Genomic DNA, 11,474 nt, shown 5'->3' with positions numbered 1-11,474 from the left:
CGCGCAGGCCTCGGCGCCGCCGCACGCGGGTGGGCACGCGCGCACCCGCCGGCCCCGCCCCCTGCCGCCCCGCCCCCGCCGCGCGCACCGCCCCGCCGCGCGCCCTCCCGCCCGCCCGCGCGCCGCGGCCCGGAGCCTCCCCATTGGCCGCGCGCCGTCACCTGACGCTCTGTTATTTCCTGTGTGTTGGGAGAATGGAGAGAAAAAACCCGGAGCCGAGCCGCTTTCGGCCCCTGCGAGGCGGCCGCGGCCTCCGCCGGGGGAGCCCGCCCTGAGGCGTGCCTGACCGGGGAGCGAGCGCGCGGGCCGGAGCGAGGCTCGAGGGGCCACGGCCCCGGCCCGCCCCGCCGCCGGCCCGGGCGCCCGAGCTGGAGGCGGCGGAGGCTCCCCCACCCCCACCTCGCGCAGCGCCGCCCGCCGCCGCCGCCGCCGCCGCTCCCTCCCCTCCCGCCCCCGGCCGAGGCCGAGGGACCGGGCGGGGGGCTCCCGCAGGTAACCGCCGCCCGGGCCTGAGGGGGAGGGGCAGGGGGCAGGGCTGAGGGGCTGGGGCCAGGCCGGGGCGTCCGGCCCCGGGGGCTGGGGGCAGAGGTCCTGGCCCGGCCGACCTGGGAGTGCTGAGCCCCCTCGACTCCGAGGCCAGGGCACCGGGTGCTGAGGGGAATGTCCCTGCCTGGCCCGACCGAGGAGCGCAGAGAGGAGCGGCCTGGCCTGGCCTGGCCTTCGGGTGCGGAGGGGCAGGGGCCCGGCCTGGCATCTGGGCGCTGAGGGGTCTCGGTCTGGCCTGAGAGTCCGGCAGGGCTTGGGCACCCGTCCTAGCCTGAGGGTGTCGCGGGAAGGTACCTGCTCGTCGCGGCCTCGGGTGCAAAGGCGGCGGGTGTGAGCGGGCGGCGCCCAGGGGTTCGCGGGGTCAGCGCCGCCCACCCCGAGACCCCTGGCAGCCCCCGGCGTCCCGCGGCGCTCGCCTCTCGGTGGCGGCTGGGGGCGAGGCCGGCGGGCGAGGGCTGGGCTTGGGACGGGAGCGGCACCGGGAGTCGGAGCGCGCCCTGCCGCGGGAGGGACGGGGGCCCGTTTATTGCCATGTGAACACCTGAAGCCATGTGGACGCAGCAGCTTCTCGCCTGTTGGGGGCGGAGGACAGGTACCGGCTGGCGGGGCGCAAGGTCCCGGCGCGGGGGGGGGTTGGCGGGGAGCGGAGCGCGGGACACGCTTCCTGCGTGGGGTTTTGTCCGCCTCCCCCGCCGCGGTGAGCGGGGCCGGTGTTTGATCCGGTAGTCCCGGGTGCGAGCGAGCGCCCGTTTGGGGGCCTGAGGCTGCAGCTCCTCGTCTCTTTTGGGGCGGGGGAGTGGTGGTGGCAGGAGAGTGGTCCATCCGGCCCAGCTCGCTCTGGCAGCGGCAGGAGGTGGAATGTCCCCCCTGCGCCGGGATGGGAGTGGAATTTAGTGTGTTGGGGGTGGGGAGGGGTGCCGAGGAGCGGTCGTTTTCCTGGGCCTGTGGGTGGGGATTATTGTCTGTTTTTGTGGTTGTGGATGCTAGCGCTGTCTGCCTGTCTGTAAGCGTCCCTTGAGTTTGCCCTTAGGGGACAGATCAGCGTTAGGACTTCCCCCCCCGCCCCCCTTTTCCTCTTTGCTTTTTCTCCCCCTCCAAGATTAGATGACTCTGGTAACTGCTGTAAAATGGATGGAATTTTCGAGCTATTATCTAACAGGCAGATCTTTGAATGATAATTGGACCCTTATGTTAACAGCCTCAGTGAAGACTTTCATAAAACATCTTACTTAGGGTGGCAGCGGAACGTCTTACATGGTGGAATAAGAAGCTGCTCAGAAGTCCGACCTGGGAGACCAGGAATCTCCTTCCAGCTTTGCTCCCAAATAAACTGTAATCCTGGCCGAGTTACCTATCGTCTCAAGCCTTCAATTTCCTTATCTGTTAAATGAGGACTCCCTTCCAGGTCAAACACTACAGTGGTTTTGGGTAGGGTTTTATTTATTGTTGTTGTTTTTGGGTTGTTGTTGGTTTTTGTTTTTTTTTTTTTTTTTCCTCTTGGTTTGTTTTTGGTTTCCTATCTTGTGCTTTTGTTTAAGTCACAGGCAGCCTTCTTGAGAAATGCAGGATGTTTCTTACCTGGCCTTTAAGATCCTGTCCCACTTTTCAGTTTCCAGCCTCTTCCTTCTGCAACAGAGCATAAAACTTGGTTACAATGATAATTTTTCTTCAAATCTCAGATTCTGTTCTGTGCTTCTCAAAGTGTGTCGTATTATAGTCTGTGCTGAAGATGCCTTATGTTTTTTTGTCTTTGTGCAAAGAGAAGTTATCAGGAGAAAGATTTCAGAGAAAGTTTGACTACTTGGAGGTGTAGAGAATGCAGGTGTGTTTGGGGCTGTGTAAGTTGGTTGGCTCGAAGGAATTCCAGGATCTGTTTCTGCAGGGGATTGTGGAGAGACCTTACTTGAAATTCTTTGATGGGATGTTTGGCATTTGGCTAATTTTTGAAATTTCCAACCTCAGTACCCTCCGAGTAGGGATAAAGAGGAATTCCCTAGTACCTCCTGTGAGATGGCATGCTCGTGGGATTAACTGTCACCTGGGGGTGCACTAATTATTTGCATCCCCAATTTATTCCTTAATGGTAGCCGGATGCTTCCTCTCAGATGCTGCAGAACCCCAATTAGTTTCACTGATTTTATGGTGTGTGAGAGCCTTAGGCCATGCTTTTGACTACTTAGCTCTTCTAGACCATCCTCAGCCTTGGCCTTGTTGGTCTTACATTTCTGGTACTGTGATGCTGGAAGGACATGTGCCTGAAGTGGTGTAATATGTCCCCTGTCACTTTTTTATTCAGTCTGTACAGATTCACGAAGGGTCTTCTCAGCACTGGGAGGTGTGCTCCTAATGTTGACTCTGGAGATGGACTGGTAGAATTTTTCTCATGTGTTAACACCACACCTGTCACACAATAGGCAGACACTTTTACATGGCTACACAGATTATTTGGAGTTTCTGAAAATAAATACTTTATTTTGTGTTGGTATGTGAAATATGACCTTGTGTTTGGTGTGGGATTTTACAAATCCTGGCTACTTAAGTTATAAGTAGTTTTCGTACTCACATGTGTTTACTTCTGCATTATAACTTACACTTAACAAGGAAAAGATTATTATAAAATTCTTACTCTGTAGAGTTAATTTGTGTGTGTGTGTGAGAGAGAGAGAGAAGGTTGCCAAGGGAGCAGGATGTTAGGAGACATGGGTTTTAGGTTCCATAACCTTTTCATGGTATACTTTTTTTTTTTAATTTCATGAAATGGAATGGAATGGAATTGAAATCATGTCTGTCTAGACCAAGAAATTAAACTTGGACTTCTGGTGAGTGTAGCTTGCTCTTCATATGGATAGGAAAGGACGCTAACATTTGAGTGGGCTTTTTGGTTGTTTTTTTAAATCCAGTGTGCTAGGTTCTGTCCAAGGTATTTCAACTTGTCTTGTAAAAATCTACCCAGCAGACCTGAGAAGTAAATGAGCTCTCTTTTTTCCTGAGAGGTCACGGCTAGTGAGGGTCAGAGAGCAGATGTGACTGTCCTCCCCTTGGCTCCAAAGCCTTTACTAGATCTGTTACAGCTCTTTGCCTGCTCAAGGCACATATCAGCTGGTGGTGGATTGGCCTTGGAATCCATACTTCATGCTTTGCCCATTCTTTTGTTTGTTTGTTTGTTTGTTTGTTTAACATCTTATTTATTTTTTGAGAGAGAGCACCAGAGAGCACAAGCAGGGGAGGGGCAGAGAGAGAGGGGGACAGAGGATCCAGAGCAGGCTCAAGTGCTGACAGGCGGACAGCAGCGAGCCCAACGTGGGGCTCAAACCCACGAACCACAAGATCACGACCTGACCTGAAGTCAGATGCTCAGTTGACTGAGACACCCAGGTACCCCTGTTTATTATTTATTTTTTTAAGTTATAACAAAATGGAAATCTGGGCTTGGGCAGAGTAGTGGAAAGCATGATTTTTGCAACCATGCCACTAAACCAGACTCTGGTTTAGTGACCCCCTGGGAGTTTTCTAAACTTTCACTTTCCCTGTACCTAGTCAATTTTATTAGTGTACCTGAGATATAATGTAAAAAATTTCTTTTTCTGGGCACCTGGGTGACTCGGTTGAGCGTCTGACTTCGGCTCAGGTCATGATCTCATGGTTCGTGAGTTCTAGCCCTGTGTCTGGTTGGCTGCTGTCAGCTCAGAGCCCGCTTCAGATCCTCTGTCCCCCTCTTTTTCTGTACCTCCCCCTCTCGCACTCTCTTTCTCAAACATTAAAAAAAAAAAAAAGTCTCTCTTTCATTCCCAATTCTGCCATTCTATCTTGAGCTGGAAACTTCTTGTATCAGCTCAAAGAATGATACCACAGGTAAGGGGCTGTCTCTTTTCCGGTCTGTGCTACCGCACAGGAATCCTACTATGTGGTGACCGCTCTGTTTGACCAGATGGGACTCAAAAGATACGGTTACAAAAGACAGTCCCCCATATGCCTTAAGCACTCTTCCTCATGGGTGCTTGTATTCAAGGCACCTTAGTGCTCATTAGATCTGTCTGGGGTTTCTCACTCTGGTGTGTTCATTTTCTTTTTGTGGAGGTAAAAGTAACAAAATAAAGCAAAAACAGTAAAAACCCTATTTATGTTGGAGTATAACCGTACACCAAAGTTACACATTTGAAATATAAGGAAGTCAAGGCTTTCATAGAGCATAATTTGGTTACATTGTACTTAGACTGGATGGCTTTTTTATTATTAGTTAGGCTGCTTAAAGTCCTCTTAATACCTGTGATGCCTGCAGTATGGGTGAAAAGGTTCTCATGGTGACAAACACAATCAGTACTTTCTGCGTTAGAGCTGTGTTTGCTTTGTAGGTAATGTGTGAAACCCAGCAGGAAGATCAACTAAAAAGTGACTTATTGGTTTATCTGTGGCTTGTTATCTGATGCTTCATTGTGGGGAAGTTAAGAAAGAGAAAACATTAGCTATAGGGGAAAATATCCTTATTGTCATGTGCACATGAGAGCTGTCCTGTAGGAAAGAGTGAAAGTTCATTGGAACACTTGAATGCCAGCCTGATGGGAAGGTGGTTTCCATGTTTGAACATCACATTCCTGAATGAGGACTGAAGCCCTCTGTGTATGTTCCAGTTTTCATTAACAGGTATTTATAGACACTTTTCTAAGCATGGGAGATGCCGTGGCGGGCAAAATAGAAAAGGAAACTGCTCTGAAGTTGGGCTGTAAACATTGACTAAATAAGAATGTCTGGAGGTGATAGCTACGAAGAGAACAAAAAGACATGATAGTGACTCAGGGTGTGCTAGTGAGAGTAGAAGATGTCCCCTCTTCTGAAGCCTTTTTTGCCAGCAGGGCAGTCGGACTTGATCTGTGGGATGGATGAAAATGGCATTAAACAAAGTAAATAATTTGCTTTAGCCCTGAGCATCTTGAGACGTTAATCCAAAGAATAGAAGTGGGTTGGTGGAAATCTTTCCTCTGTTTATATCTTCATGCTTTGTGAATGGGATCATTAGTGGTATCCTGTAAGGGGTAGGAAAGAAAGAAATGATCACCCTTTGTAAAGGGTAGTTGTTCTGATTAAAAAAAAAAAAAGTAGAGATGTGTTATATTGATGAGTGCTAGGCATTATTAGAAACATCCTTTAGTTGTGTTTATGTTTCTTTGTTGGGAAATTGGATCGGGGTGTTGTAATCATCATATTTTGTTAAAGCTTCCAACGAAGCCAGCAGATATTAGTGACATCTGTATACAGGGTACTTTGCTAGGTATTGCATCAGATCCCAAGTGACTGAGTGGAACTTGGGTTGGGGGGCTGTTGAGGGCGACAAGGATAGCTCACAGTTGGGGGGGGGGTGGAGCGCTGGCAGGGAAGGAAAGAGTGCAGTTCAGACTGGCTGTTAACTTAATCGTAGCCTGAAGGGTTAGTCCTGCCAGCCTTTCCCAGCTAGCCTGCCGCATCCTAGTACCTTCACTCACCCTTTCTACGCTCTCTAATTGTAGAATTCTATAGAGACCTGAAAGAATCCTAAGACATTAGCTAGTCTAGCTCTTTGGCTTTATAGCTCTGGAGAGATGCTGATGCTTTACACGGACAGAGTCAAGGCTGCGACCCTGTTCTTTGCCAGCTAAGCTAGTGTTCTTTCCCCCCGTAGCCCATGCCCTCACCAGAGGATTGATAGTTAACAGTTGCTCCTGAGTGGATAAAGAAAGGAAGCCTCTGGGTATTATTGTACCCACTTAGGAAAAAACCTGTGTAGTTCCGAATTTAAGTCAGGGCAAAGACAGTACATTTATCTCAAAAGCAGAGTATGGAAAATAAAGAATATCGTACCATCGTTAGTTTTCACACAAATACATAGTATTGGTTTCTCAGGCTCCACCGAGACATAATCTCATCCCGATCATGTCTTGGTCTGGAAAGGATGCCACCACGTTCTGCATTAGTTGTGAAGTTAGAGTAAGGCCCTTTAGAAGTAGTGAGGGGCGCCTGGGTGGCTCAGTAGGTTGAGCGTCCGACTTCGGCTCAGGTCATGATCTCGTGGTTCGTGGGTTCGAGCCCTGCGTCGGGCTCTGTGCTGACGGCTCGGAGCCTGGAGCCTGCTTCGGATTCTGCGTCTCCCTCTCTCTCTGCCCCTCCCCTGCTCATGCTCTGTCTCTCTCCTTCAAAAATAAATTAAAAAAAAAAAACATTAAAAAAATTAAAAAAAAATAGAAGTAGTGGGAAATTTCTGAAATGTGGCTAAATTAAGTTCTAAAATTAAAGAGTTAAAAAGCCCTAGGAGTCCTGTTTTTTGTTGTTTTTTTTTTCCACCTTGAGACCCTGGTGTCATGGGAGATTTTGCTTCTACATTCAGAAGCACCCTCTGGGAGCCTGGAGATTATTCTGTGTGCCTGACGAGCAGGGATTCTTCCCTGGCATCTCCCTGACTTAGCGCTCTGGTGGGCCAGTGACCTGGGGGCAGCTTTTGTATACCTTTGGCAGGAATGTGAGAGGGCACTCCTGCTGTAAAGAGTCCACACGATGGGCACTTTATGGAGGCAGCAGAGCACGTGACAGAGGATGTGTGTCTTCTCTCTGGCTCTGTCACTTACTAGCAGTGACTTTGGGCATTTTGCCCTAGCCACAGTTTCTTCATCTGTAAAATGGAAATATACTTTCTCGGAGCTATTGGGAAAAGGAATGAAAATAGACAAAGTGTACGGTGGGGCGTACTATCTATAGATGCTACTCAGTGAATGGTAGCGGTCCATGACACCAACGTCGTGCTGTGTCAAGACGCTGGACTAGAGCAGGGCTGGTTCCTACTGAGTGTGTCCGGTTTAGAGTACACTCCCCTGTCTCACACCCGCCTGGCAGAGAAGGCACGGAAGCAGGGGCGTCAGACGTGCCCTGATGAAGGGAGTACAAGGGGCTCTACCAAGATGTGTAACCCTAACTTGAAAGGTCAGAAGCAGCTTCTCAGAAGAGGACCACTTACTTCCTCATCCACCCGCTTTTCTCTCATCTGTTCCTTCCCACTCTGCGGCTCCCTCCTTCTGCTTGACCGTCGGTGTTCTCTGGAGCCTCGTATTTTGGTGTGCCTTCTCCCTGGGTGCTCTCGGATATCCCCAGGTGCTCATGGTTATCCGTGAGCCAATTGATAAGTTCAGCCAGGTCTCTCCTGGACCCTCCAGCTCCGGCTTGACACCACTGCTTGTCTGTGTTACCGGTAACTTGAGCTTCCCAAGTCCAAAACTGAACACGTATTCCTTGAAAGCTCTTTGTCCTTCATCTGTCCCCTTCTCGGTAAGTGGCTTTACCGGCCCCCCATCTTCCCGGGCTAGCGACCTCCCTTTCTCTCACCACCCTCTACGTGTCCCCCATCGCCAAGTCAGTGCCGTTTCTGTACCGTGACTGGAGTCTGTCTCCTCTCCTGCCACTGCCCTCTGAGCCGCCATCATCTCCTACCTGGCACACTCCGATTGCCTCTCAGCGTGGCCTCTCCATTTCCGGTCCTGTTCGTGTCTCCTCTACTTTGCCTGGAATGGCCAAGGGTTGCCTTCTTTCCTCCACTTGAAAGCTTCACGGTTTCTCCTAGCGCTCGGAAGACAGTCCCAGCTCCTTCCCCTTTCTCACAAGGCCCTCGGTACCCTGGGCCCTGCCCGCCTCCCTGACCTCCCCTCCTTGCTGTCCCCCAGCCACATTCACTTTCAAGTCTCCCGAAGGCACCCAGCTCTTGACCACCTGAGGGACTTCTTTATATGCCACTTGCTCTGCCTCGAGCACTCTGGCCAGGCCAGCCTTTTTCTCACCCTTCAGGATATTTGTTGAATGAATAAATAGCATGAGACAGGCGGCAAAGGGGATGATGGAATAAGGAGGAAAAGTGTCCTTAGAGTCCATCTATAAAGGTCTAGCAAAGAGATACAGAAATGTGTTTGAAGAGCTGACAGACCGAGAGTTTGGTTGTGGCCCAGAACTCCACCTGTTCAAGCAGAACACTAGGAGTCAGGTGGCCACAAGGCACATCTAACGCTGATGAGAATATAAAGTGATGCCACCACTTTAGAAAACTCTTTGGAAGTTTCTTCAGAACCTGAATGTATGTCTACCCTGTGACCAAGCAGTTCCATTTCTAGGTCTTTATCCAAGAGAAATGCAAATACATGTTCACAGATAAGCCGTATACAAGAATGTTAATGTGAAGCAGCTTTATTCATGGTAGCCAGAAACTGCAGTAGTCCAGCTGTCCATCAGTGGGAGAATGGATAAACAAACTGTTGCTTTCATGCAGTGGACGCTCAGCGGTAAAAAGGAACAAACCACCGAGACATGTAGTAAGGATGAGTCTCACAGGTATTAATGCTGAGTGAAAAACCAGGCACAAAAAAATACATAATGGATGATTCCATTTATAAGACCTTCTCGAACAGGCAAAAGTGGTCTGTGATACTAGAAATCAGATCAGTGGTTGCTTCTTGAGTGGAAGGGGATTGACTGGGAGGGGACAGGAGAGAACTTTGTAGAGTGATGGAAATATTCTGAGTCTTGATAGGCAGTCATCAAATCTGATTGAATCCATATACTGTATGTAATTTTACTGTGCGTAAATTATACCTACAAACAACCTAGGAATTGTCCTAGATTCCTTCCCCCGTCCCCCACTCTCAACATTTAATGTCCCAGCAAGTTCTGTTCACTTATGTCCAAAAAATATCCTGAATTTGTTTCCTCCTATCTCAAGCACTATCTCCTCTTGTCTGGACTGTATCTTAGCCTCCTGACTGCTGTTCTAACCCCCTATTTTTGGCCTCCTCCCAAACCATTTTTTCCACTTATCAGCTAAAGTGACCTTTAAAAATTCAAATTGGGTTATGTCAGTTGTCTTCCTACAATCCTCCAGTAGCTTTCCATTGCTTTCATGGTGGCCAGCTAGGGCCTGTCTGACCCCTGTCTCCCTGTGAGCCCATCTGCTGTGGCCACCTCCTTACTCTCTAAATTCCAGCCTTGTTGACCCCCCCCCCCCCCATTCTGAACACCTGAAGTTCATTTCTGCCTTAGGACCTTTACACTTGGCTCCTCCGTCTGTTGGGAGCTCGCCACCTCACAGATCTGTGTGATACTTGTATGTCTTTCAGGTTCAGTTTAAAGGTTTCCTTTTCTGGGAGATTTTCTCTGACTGTCTCTGTCTAAAGTTGTGTCCCATCACATCACCCAGCTTGATTTTATTCATAGCTTTGATCAAGTCTGAAATTATTTTGGCCTTTTACTTATTTGTTTCCCTGTCTCCTCCCACTGGGATTAAGCTTGATTTGTTCACTGCTGTATTCTTTGTGTCTGTAGTGGTATTTGGCCCACGTGGGCCAGAAGTATTGACTAAGAGAAGGTTTTAGGGTGGTGATAATGAGAGAAGATCGTTTAGGAGGTCGGCCTGTGAGGCAGAAAAAGGGGCCAAGGAGAGTGAAGACTTTGGCCTTGGAAACTAGGTGATGGTGGCACCATTCGTTGAAATGAAAAGTGATGGAGAAAAGAAGATTGGGCCAGGGTATAAAGTGATGAATTTCGTTTTGGTCTTAAGTTTGAGGAGAGCATCAAGTGTTTGAGGCATGGATCTGACATTTAGGAGAAGGAACTGGTCTATAGACTAAGACTCAGAAGTTAGCACTTGTGGTCCAGCCCAGGAATAGATGAGATTGCTCTCAAGTGGTCAAGGGTGTGGGTATGTAGAGGCAGAGAAGCGGTTGCTTTTTCCCTGCCTGAGTGGTAAGCATCTCCCACCAGTAATGAGGACTTCATAGGGCTCAGCCCTTATGTAGGAGGTTTTGTAGTTTTAGGAGCACACCCCCACCCCCTCATCACTGCTAATAGTGACAAATGCTCAGAGAACAAAACTCCGAGGAATGTGAACATTTAAGGGAGTAGAGCACTGTTTCAAGAGCAGAGAGGATGCCACCGGACTGGTTTGGAGGAAAACCCAAAGAGCATGGCACGAAAACAGAAAGTGTTTCAGATCAGAGGTGGTAGCCGAGGTCACCAAGTGTCAGTTGGGAGGGGAGAGGATAAGTGAAGCCAGCTTGTTGTGTGTTCATGAGAAAGTGAGGTGAAGGGGCAGAGTAAGTTTGGGGTCGAATCTTCCTAAAATTTGGCTATTACAGGAAAGTGAAAAATAGCTGCAGAGGGAATCTGAGGTCCAGAGAAGACATTCTTTAACATGTATGAGAACCTTGAGCGAGCATAAATGGAGGTGGGAAGGAGCATCACTGGACAGTGTTGAAGATGCAGGAGGGCTTGCTGGACTGGGGACCTTCCTGGAGAACTCGGAGCCCACTGTGATCCTGGGGCATTGTTTCGATGGTAAGAATAGTACCTCCCGGAGGAGAGCAGAGGTGTGTGGGCAGGAAACTGATGGGCATGAAGGCTGGAAGGTAAGGAGCACTTTTCTGTGTGTTCTCTGAAGATCCTGCTGAGGGACAGGAGTGAGGTGGGGAGTCGGAAGCTTAAAGAGCGCAGGAAAGATTTGAGGAAACTGCTGTGGCAGGCAGATAGAGCTAACAGAGGAAACGGGAATCACAGGGGGAAGTAGAAAGTAGTTAAGATGAGCTTTCTACCTCCTGGGATTTGAGAGAAACTGATCAGACCTTTCCAATTCTCTGTCTAGTTTTACATTCCAATGACTCGGACTCAGCTTTTCCTGCCTTGTGTCTGGTGATCCCACTCCTTCCCCTTATGCCTCTGCCATTCCCATTCACTAGACCAGTAACTTGTAAATTATTCCAGACCTCTCATATTTTATTTAACCAGTACTCACGCAGCATTCATGGTTAGGTAGGTGGCAGTGTTCTAAGTGCTCTGTTGAAGTAGCAGGGTTAGGTGGGGGCACTCAGAATCCCTTGGAGCTGGGCTGCCCCAGGTTTGCAGAGGTGGCTGGGGCCCAGGTGGCCTGGCTG

The 11,474-nt window shown here is 49.6% G+C and overlaps 1 protein-coding gene across 7 annotated transcripts in view; it reads left to right on the top strand.

Annotated features, from left to right (window-relative positions):
• The first annotated feature begins 436 nt into the window (after positions 1 to 436).
• The window catches only part of TCF20 (transcription factor 20), a 102,897-nt gene continuing 91,859 nt past the window's right edge, over positions 437 to 11,474 (top strand). For 4 of the 7 annotated variants that reach the window (XM_042993423.1, XM_042993422.1, XM_042993419.1 and 1 more), the window contains exon 1: positions 437 to 492. The gene's annotated coding sequence lies outside the window, so the exon portion shown is untranslated. Of the gene's footprint in view, positions 493 to 570; positions 725 to 760; positions 837 to 977; positions 1,139 to 11,474 lie in introns of those variants that run through there. The other 3 variants (XM_042993420.1, XM_042993421.1, XM_042993425.1) reach the window with 3 other exon arrangements.

This window comes from Panthera tigris, chromosome B4, assembly GCF_018350195.1.
Source record: "Panthera tigris isolate Pti1 chromosome B4, P.tigris_Pti1_mat1.1, whole genome shotgun sequence".
Taxonomy (NCBI): Eukaryota; Metazoa; Chordata; class Mammalia; order Carnivora; family Felidae; genus Panthera; species Panthera tigris.
The sequence above is the reverse complement of the archived record's forward strand: the minus strand, read 5'-3'. Positions and strand labels throughout refer to the sequence as shown.